Below are 9,465 nucleotides of genomic sequence, written 5' to 3'. Positions count from 1 at the left end.
ATTTTTACTAACTGAACTTCAGAACACCTTTGCAGCCTATATCCATTGCTTTTGTATTCTAATTATCCAAAGTCTGATTTTCACATCTTCGTGAGTGAATGACAAAGTGTACAGAGTTACAGATAGAACCTTGTTGCAGCCCATTAGAAATTTCTTTGGGGGTGAACATAGATCCATTAATCAATACCTTTTGGGTACAACCATTCAAACAACCACGATGTCTTAGAAGTGAATCTTTCCAGAAGCTCATGGATGTAAATGTCAGAGACACTGAGGTTAGAACACTCAACATCTCCTCATCCCACGGGTGAAAACTATTTGAGGAGCAATGTTCCTGCTGCACCAAAAAAATAAAAGCATTTCTTTATTTTTTCTTTTTTTTAATTAATATTTTATTTTATATAATTCTTATATCATTTTTCATTTTTGCACAATGTATGTGTTTTCATTTTGGTTATATTCCCCATACAATTCCACCCTCCCCCTTATTTTGACCCTAGCCCTTCCTCTCCCCGTCCCTCCCCACCCTCCGGTAGTATGTCTCTGGTTTATAGTTGCTTGTTGATTTTGATTTTTACTTTGTATTGATTAGTCTTTTTCCTGGTCCCTTATTTAGGTTTCCTAAATTCCTGCTATGAGTGAGTCCATCCGGTATTTTTCTTTTTCTTTCTGACTTATTTCGCTGAGCATGATCTCTTCTAGCTCCATCCATGTTGCTGCAAACTGCATGTGTTTATCTTTTTAGATTGCTGAGTAATATTCCATTGTGTATATGTACCACATCTTCTTGATCCAGTCATCTATTTTTGGGCACTTGGGTTGTTTCCAAAGCTTAGCTATTGTAAATAGTGCTGCTATAAACATAGGGATGCAGGTTCCCTTTGGAATTAATGTTTCTGTGTCATTTGGGTAAATACGTAGCAGTGGAATTGCTGAATTATATGGAAGCTCTATCTTTAGTAGGTCAAGAAATCTCCACACAGCTCTCCATGGTGGTTGGACCAGTTTGCACTCCCACCAGCAGTGCAGGAGAGTTCCTTTTTCTCCACAACCTCATCAACATTTGTTGTTGCTAGTTTTTTTAATATGTGCCGTTCTCACTGGTGTAAGATGGTATCTCATTGTAGTTTTGACTTGCATTTCCCTGATTACAAGTGATGTTGAACATTTTTTCATATGCCTGTTGGCCATTTGCATTTCCTCTTCGGAGAAGTTTCTTTTTGGCTCTTCTGCCCATTTTTTCACTGGTTTATTTTCTTTGTTTTTGTTCAGTCTCATCAACTCTTTGTAGATTTTTGTGATCAGTCCTTTAGTATTAGTGTTGTGTGCAAAAATTTTCTCCCAGTCGTTCGGGTTTCTCTTTGTTTTGGTTATTGTCTCTTTTGCTGTGCAGAAGCTCTTTAATTTGATGTAGTCCCAGCTGTTTATCTTTGCCTTCACTATCACTGCTTTGGGCGATGTATCTGTAAAGATGTCTTTGAGGTGCATGTCATGTAGTGTTCGGCCTATATTTTTTTCTATGTATTTTATGGTTTCAGATCTTATGTCTAGTTCTTTAATGCATTTTGAGTTGGTTTTTGTGCATGGTGTGAAATGGTAGTCAAGCTTCATTCTTTTGCATGTAGCGACCCAGTTTTCCCAGCACCATTTATTGAACAAACTTTCTTTGCTCCTTTGTCAAAAATTAGTTGACCATAAATCTGTGGGTTTATTTCTGGATTTTCTATTTGGTTCCATTGGCCCGTGTGTTTGTTCTTGGTCCAATACTATGCAGTTCTGATGATTATGCCTTTGTAGTATAGTTTGAAGTCTGGAAGTGTGATGCCTCCATTCCCTTCCTTTTTTTTTTCAGGAGAGCTTTGGCTATTCGGGGTTTTTGGTGATTCCATATGAGTTTCATCAATAATTGTTCTATTTCTTTGAAGAATGTCATTGAAATTTTTATTAGAATAGCATTGAATCTGTAAATTGCTTTTGGTGGGATGGCCATTTTAATAATGTTAATTCTTCCAGTCCATGATCAGGGGATGTCTTTTTTATTTCAAGATGGGCTTTTCTCATGGTCATGAGGTGGTATCTCATCGTGGTTTTACCTTTAACATTTTTTTTCTCCACTAAAGAGAAAGGCATTTTTTTAAAAATGAAATCCAAAGCAGAGGAAAAATAATTTTTCCACCAATTTTCCCTTGGAAGCAAATTCACTTCCTGATTATATTTCATTCCTTCACTGTTTTGTGTGTTCACTGAGGAAGACTCATTAGCCACCTCCTGTCTTCCCCCGCTTCTTTCTCACCGTCCCCTCCACCCCTACTGCTTTTCTAGGTCTGCTAAGTTCTGGTAGCCAACAAGGGTAAAGCAGGTCCCCACAAGGAATGATTGACAATCAGCCCGGTAATGCCAAATGAAAACATTGAAAGCAGTCACAGATGGCCTACTTGAATAAGCAAGCGCAGGACCCCTGCAAGAATCTCTCCAGGGAGGGAGAGCAATGAATCAGTTTCTTAGCTACCTGGGGTTTCCTCATGCAGGCATGTCTCCCACCAGCAGACCCATGACACCTTCATTATTGAGGAATCCCAACTCCAACCCTTCAGAGGAGTGACATTTTAGGAGACTTAAAAGGTGAAGCATATGTTTCTCTAGTGAAGAAGGCAGCGAAAGACGGTCCAGGCAAAGGGACCGACATATACTAAGGGACAGAGAAGGCCTGGAAAAGAATGAGCATTTAGGAAGCGTCTAGAGGTCAGCTAAATTAGGGTTCCCAGGCAGGGCACAGCAGGGCGTGATGGGAACACACTGGCCATGGAGGGCCAGGTCAGGTCCAGATGTGAAAAGAGAAGGAATCCCCTTGTTACAGGGCAGGATGAGGGGTGCCCTAGGACCCCCAAGCCTGTCTGCTCTAAATAGATTCTGCCACCCAGCACATCAAGACAAAACATACTCCAGTGCATTAAAGTTTCAATGGAAAATAACTTTAATACAATTAGTGTGCAAAAAAGAGAAGAAAAACAGGAAGAATACAGTTTCCAAATCAAGCACCGAAAGTTACCCATCCGCTTGTGGGTAAATGCGCAGCCAAAGAGAGTTAGCTCAAAACAGGACCCGAGTATAAGGCATTTCCTGGTGGGGGCCAATAGGAAAGGGGCAAAAGGGGCCAGGAAAGTCTAGAAGGAAAAGAGCAAAATCAGGGCCTCCCCGTGGCACAGCAGGCTGAGCACAGTGCTGTTAAGCTGTCTGCAGCCTCTGCACAGTGTGGGTTCAATTCCCGGCTGGCCAGGGAGATACCCACATGGTGTGGCAGACCTCTCCTGACTCGCCTGCTGCTCCCCTCAGCAGTGTCTTTGGTCTGTCTGCCTGTTCTGCTCCCCGCTCTGTCTCTGGTGAATTCTCTCACCCTCCCATGTGCCTGGCCTGTACCCAAACTCTTGCATAAAAATAAAATAAAAAATTAAAAAATAAATAAATAAAAAGAAAAAAGCAAAATCAAAACCCAAATCAATATAAAGGCTGCCAGTGTCAGCCTCCCCACAGGTCTCTTCCCCACATCTCTGTCTCTTTCAATTGTCTCCTTCCATGTCCCCTGAGTTCCTGGTACAAGCCCAAGGCCAAGGAGCAAGTACAGCTTCTTCACATGTCTCTCTGCTCCACTGTCTCCTCCAGGTGGTGGTCTTGGTATCCCCTTCCTTCCTTCTCCTGCCTTCTCTTGCTCCCCTTCCCTGCTCAGCTCCACACTTCCATAATGGGGCAAGGAACCTGGAAACTCCCCTTTCCTGGGGCATTGCCTTGTTACACCTTCAGCTCTAAAATCATTCCTGTGTATTGGCAGCAAGGTAGTTTCTCCCTGTTTGGATAATATTAAGTATTCAACTGCAGGAGGGTGGGGGAAGAACTTTCAACAAGCTTAAAAGAAACCCACACCTTGACAATTCACTCTGCTGATGAGCACTAAATTAATTTCCATATGAACGCATTATGTGGAGGTAAGACACAGAAACACGAATTACAAAAGACACAGCCGGCTCTTATTAAATTTCCCAGAAACACAGTGTGTGCATTAGTCTAAAGCACCTGGAACCTAATGCAAGAGAGATTTACAGGGAGCAACTGTACAGAGATGGATGACCCCCAGAACTAGGTTTGGCTCTGAAGCTGATGTTCTCTTTTCCTCTGTGAATGGAACAAGATAAGACACATTACTTACAAAATGTAACCATTTCTGGCAGTTTTACTTCTGATTCCCGCCTCCTACCTCCACCCCAAGTGCTGCCAGGCACAGAGACTGGCTCTGAACACAAACCCCAAAGTTCATTATCAGCCACATGGGGCCTCTTCAGCTCAAGCCGGCGAACTGTGCAAATCTGGGGGAAAATGCCAGTTCCCGATCCTCTCATACTGGGAGCCATGCTACTCATGTCGTCTGACAAAGGTCTGGGCATGGGGCAGATTCCTGAAAAGTCAGGAATCTCGTTAGCTGCCTCCTACTAGATTCTCCTTAGTTGTTTATGGCTAGTTTCTACCATTGTCAAAATACGCATTTAAAAGTAAAACTACAAATGCTTTTTGATCAAGTACTGAATAACCAATTTGATGGCAAATGGCACTGCGTGATACCTGCTTGGATCTTAATGCTTTGTAATCTGGGCATTGGCACCTAAGGATCTTGGTTTCCATAGCTGTGTCAATGGCTATGCTTAATCTCTTCTACCCCCACTTCCTGTGTGAGCCAGGTTTCTGGTCTTGTGGTACCTCCTTTGCAGTTTTGCTATTCCTGTCCTCCATCAGGTGTATACCATGTGAACAGTCCTGTCCTGGAAAGAACAGACTTATTCTGCTGTAATCTTGCTGAGTGATCATGTGCAAGTCACTGAACCCCACATTTTTCTCCACTGTTCAACAGAGAAGTAGAGTGTCATGATCTCCAATATCCACATGATGTTAAGATCCCATTATTTTACTAACAGCAACCTTATGCTTTCACATTGTAGTGGACATGGTGATGGGCCTCCTAGTTGGTCCTTCTGTAACAGGGTGCTTCCCAGGAAAAGGGAGGTGCCAGGTTCCCTGCCCCATCCAAGGGAGGGTATAGCTGAGCAGGGACGAGAAGAAGCTGAAGAAGAGACTGGGGAAGGAAGGTACATGGAGCAAAGAGACATGTGAAGAAGCTATGCTTGATTTTTGGTTCTGGATGGGCTGAAACAGATGTGGGTGAGAGACCAATGGCAGCATTGATCTTGATTTTGATTTTGCACTTTTCCTCCAGACTTGTCTGGCTGTTTCTGATCCTTTTCTGTGGGTCCCCACCAGAAGGTGCTTTAGACTTGTGGCAGACTTTTGGGCCTCAGTGGCCCTGCTTTGGTTCAACCCTGTTTGGCTGGGCATTCACCCATGAGGGGATGGGTAACTTTAGGTGCTTGATTTGGAAACTATATTCATTGTCTTTTTGGTATTACACACTAATTGTATTAAAGTTACTTTCCATTAAAGGTCTTATACGTTTTGTCTTGGTGTGGCAGAGAGCAGAACCTAATTAGAATGGGCAGGTTTGGGGGTTCTGGGGTGTCCCTCTCTTGCCCTGTAACACTTCAGTGAAGGCCTTATTGTCCAGGGTTGGAAAGCATCACCAGGAAAAATTGCCTCAAATTGCATAAAACTATATAGCAGAGTCCCAGTGGTGCTCCTCAGTTCCTCCTTAATAAGCAGCCTTCCTGCTAAGCCCCTTCATGGAGTCAGCTTCCGAGAAAGCCCAACCTGTCAAGATCACTCCATAGAGTTGTACAGTTTGAGCCTCTGACTGCACATCCCCCCAGCCATCCTCCCTCATTTTAGAGGAAATGAAGTCTTAGATAATGGCTTGCCAAGTCCATTCTGTAAGCAGGGCTAGGACTAAGTCTTCAGTTTCCCACATCTCAACCAAGTCCTCCTATCATTCCTCACTGACTTCCCCAACTTAAAACCACTTTTCTTCGCATATGGAGAGAGAGAGATGTGTAGGCAGAGAGATAAATATATTCATCCATCCATCTCCTCTGTGAGGAAGAATAGTAAGCAAATGCATGCATTCATGAGCTCATTGCCTCTACTTTATGTAAATAAACCATTGGTTTTTGTTCGAGGGAATATATGTCCTTGAGAAGCCATATCGCATAAAGACAATAAGCTGTGGATCAGGAACCAGGAAAGGCTTCTTATTCTCAGTTCCTCATTCTTGTGCTGCAAATATGCTGCCATTTGAGATTAGGATTTTTTCAGATTCCAAGACTGATTGCTGGGGGATAAGAGTGGGGAAGGGGTAATCATGTTATGAAATGATGGTTCCACAAAGATTGATGTCATTGGGGAAAGCTGTGTGAAGGAGAAGTAGGAAATTTCCGTACACACACACACATATTTGTATATATTTATATACATATATTTTTATATACATGTTATATATATTTTTATATATGTATTTTTTGACAATATCTTGTTGTCAAAATTATTTCATAAAAATTTGATAACAATAATAATAATAACTCTCAATGGTTTCATTTATTCGCACAAAGAGTGGATGACTTGAGGGGAGGAGGAGGGATGTGCAAGATACTGAGCATACTCACAGCACCTAATTGCAAAGCTAGTGTATTTTGAGTGCCACTCAGTGAGGCAGAGGTGATGAAACTTGTTGCACCAGGCACGTGTTTTTAAAAAAACATGATCTCTATGAAAAAGCCAAGGGACAGGCATTCTTTAAACCAAAGCCCTCAACACTGTCTGCTACAGCACCTGTTTTCCTGTTTGGGTTAAATCTCTCCAGGTAACTCTCACCAGCTGTGTGGGTGTCATCCACTAAGTCAGACCAGATCCTTCATTTAACAGGTGAACAAAAACAGAAACCCTGAGAAGAGAACAGCTTTTGCAGCTTGGCCAAAGAGTAACTGATTTAACAAAAGTGCTGCAGGGGGCCTTGTTGCCCCAGCCAGATAGGATACTGACAAGCAGCTAAGAAAAAGGGCCTCACACCGTGGAGTTGAAGATCTGGCATCCCTTTGCTTTTTGTTCTTGGTCATAGAGAGAGAAAAATTTATTAGAGAGTATATTGGGCAGTGGATTGTACGTGTCAGCAGACTGAGGGTGGATGGCGCGGGAAATTATGTTTAGAAATTAGTTATTAAACAATTTGGCCCATTTGACAATGGGAGACAATTGTACATGCCTGACAAGCAATCCAGCACAATAATTCTAGTAGGTCCTTCTTTTGCCTTCTCTTGAAGTTTCTTGGGAAAGTTTTTAAATGAAGTTAACTGTGTGAAGAAGTTTCTAGGTAGAAAAAGTTCTGATAGCTGAGAAGCAGCTGGTCTCTGGCTGAAGGCCATATGAATGGAAGAGTCTTTTGATGCTGAGGCTTTAGCTGATAGGGATGTACTGGCGGCTATCCACTGTCTTAGGTAATTGTCTAGCTGAAATAATAAGTTTTAGTGTTAGGTTTGGTTTTTTATCTATTAGCTTTGACGGCTACCGTCTAGCTGAAACCTGTAGGAGCCGTTAGTCCATGGGAATAAAATACTCTGATTGTCTCTGTTTTACACATGATAATGCATTTTTTCTGATTTCTAAAAATGAATAAATAAAGACCTGCTCAGTCTCTCGGCAGAAGACAGTAGCACCTCACAAGTGTCAGTGTCTCCTCATTCTACCTCATCCTCTTTCCCTCAGCCCTTAAGTTTCAGCCCCTTACAGGTCGCCTAGGCCGTCCCATTCTTTAAGGAACCCCTGACACAACATTTTGCTGGAGGCTGGTCCCCGGCACAAAAGCAAACAATTCCAAATTGGAAATACATATCTGGTCCATGGTCTGGAGAGCATCCTCTTCTGTTTCAAGAGCCCAGAGTGCATGGGTGGGGGAGGAGAGCAAAAGCCAGCCGCAACTAGACTCCCCGCCATCTGCACTGGCATCGGGACTGCCCCATGCAGGCTGCAGGCTCCAGCCAAGAGTGGCCTGCAGCATGGTCAGCAGGTTGTCCAAGGACAGTCATGGAAGTCACGTACTAAGGAAGGAGCCGAAAAGCAAGAGCTGTGCACAAATCACTCAAGAATTAAGCTTTTCCAGTTTTATAACTAAATAGCATTCCAAGGCACTATCAACTATAAATCAAATGTGATGTTAAAAAGGAAAAGAAATGAATCACCTCAATGGAAATAACTGTCTCCTATCAAAATATCTTGCAATTAAATATGCATTTCTTCTCTAAGTTCTAATTTTCTCTTAGGAGAAGTCAATGATTTTGCAGTTACAGTCCAAAGTCATGAGGAGAACAGTTTGAGGTTTTATCCCTGGCACTGAACATTATAAAGGTATGTATTTTTAATAACTTTTTAAACTGAAATATCTTATTTATAATCAAGTGCATGAAAATTGGTTTTTACTTTTTATAAACCTGATAACCACTGCCCCGCTGACCAAGACCAAGAGGACATTTCCTGCTCCCTAGAAGTTTCCTGGAGTGCTTGGATATCTAAATAACATTAAAATATTACGAAAATCGAAGCCTCCACCATTGGGTGGCTAGCTCATCCCAAACCTGGCATTTATCCTAAAGACAGGCATCCTAAGACATTCTGGCACCCTAGCTCAGAACGCCCCAACTACTGCCTTGTCAAAACAGGACCATGCCTTGAGAACATCTTATTGACAAGGTAAAGGAAGGCTAAGGCTTAGGGTAAGGCAAAACTTTATTCTTTGCTCCCTCTAAGGAGCCATGTGGAATGGGGGATGGTGAGAACCTGAGGTTTAAGGAAAACCTGGCGTTTGGGGATGACCTGACAGTTTGACTTATAAGTTATGGTTTTCAGTAAAGAATATTGAACTTAAAAGAGTGTTCATAAGTTTGTTTAATCGCCACTGGGTGGTAGAAACATCCATCTTGAAGTTGAAAAAAGATGCTTCTGGTGTGTTTAAGTCCCTAAACTGATGTTTGCAGGAAGTTTGCCTTTTCTTTCTTCTGGATTGTAGAATCAAGTGCTAGGTATCAACTTTTATTCCATTTATTTTTCCTGGCGAGAAATTTTCTTCAATTCTCAAGTCAGGATTTAATAATATTTGAAACTGCTGTCACCTGATGATTTTGGAACTGATTTCACCAACCTTCTTCATTCCAGTACACATTTCAAAATCCTTCATACTTAGAATCTTCACCCAGAAGATTTCCTCTGTGAGGGTTGTGATAACCTACGAATTGAAATAGAAAGTTGCGGGCCTCCCTGGTGGTGCAGTGGGTGGAGCACTGCACTGTGAAGCTGTCAGCAGCCTCTGCAGTGTGGGTTCGATTCCAGGTCGCCCAGGGAGAAACCCACATGGCACGGCAGACCTCTCCTGCCTCTCCCGCTGCTCCCCTCAGCAGTGTCTTCTGTCTGTCTGCCTGTTCTTCTCCCTGCTCTGTCTCTGGTGAATTCTTTCACCCTCCCATGCCTCTGACTGTACTCCAGTTC

This window comes from Talpa europaea, assembly GCF_964194135.1.
Source record: "Talpa europaea genome assembly, chromosome: 2".
Classification (NCBI taxonomy): domain Eukaryota; kingdom Metazoa; phylum Chordata; class Mammalia; order Eulipotyphla; family Talpidae; genus Talpa; species Talpa europaea.
This window is presented reverse-complemented; position numbering follows the sequence as displayed.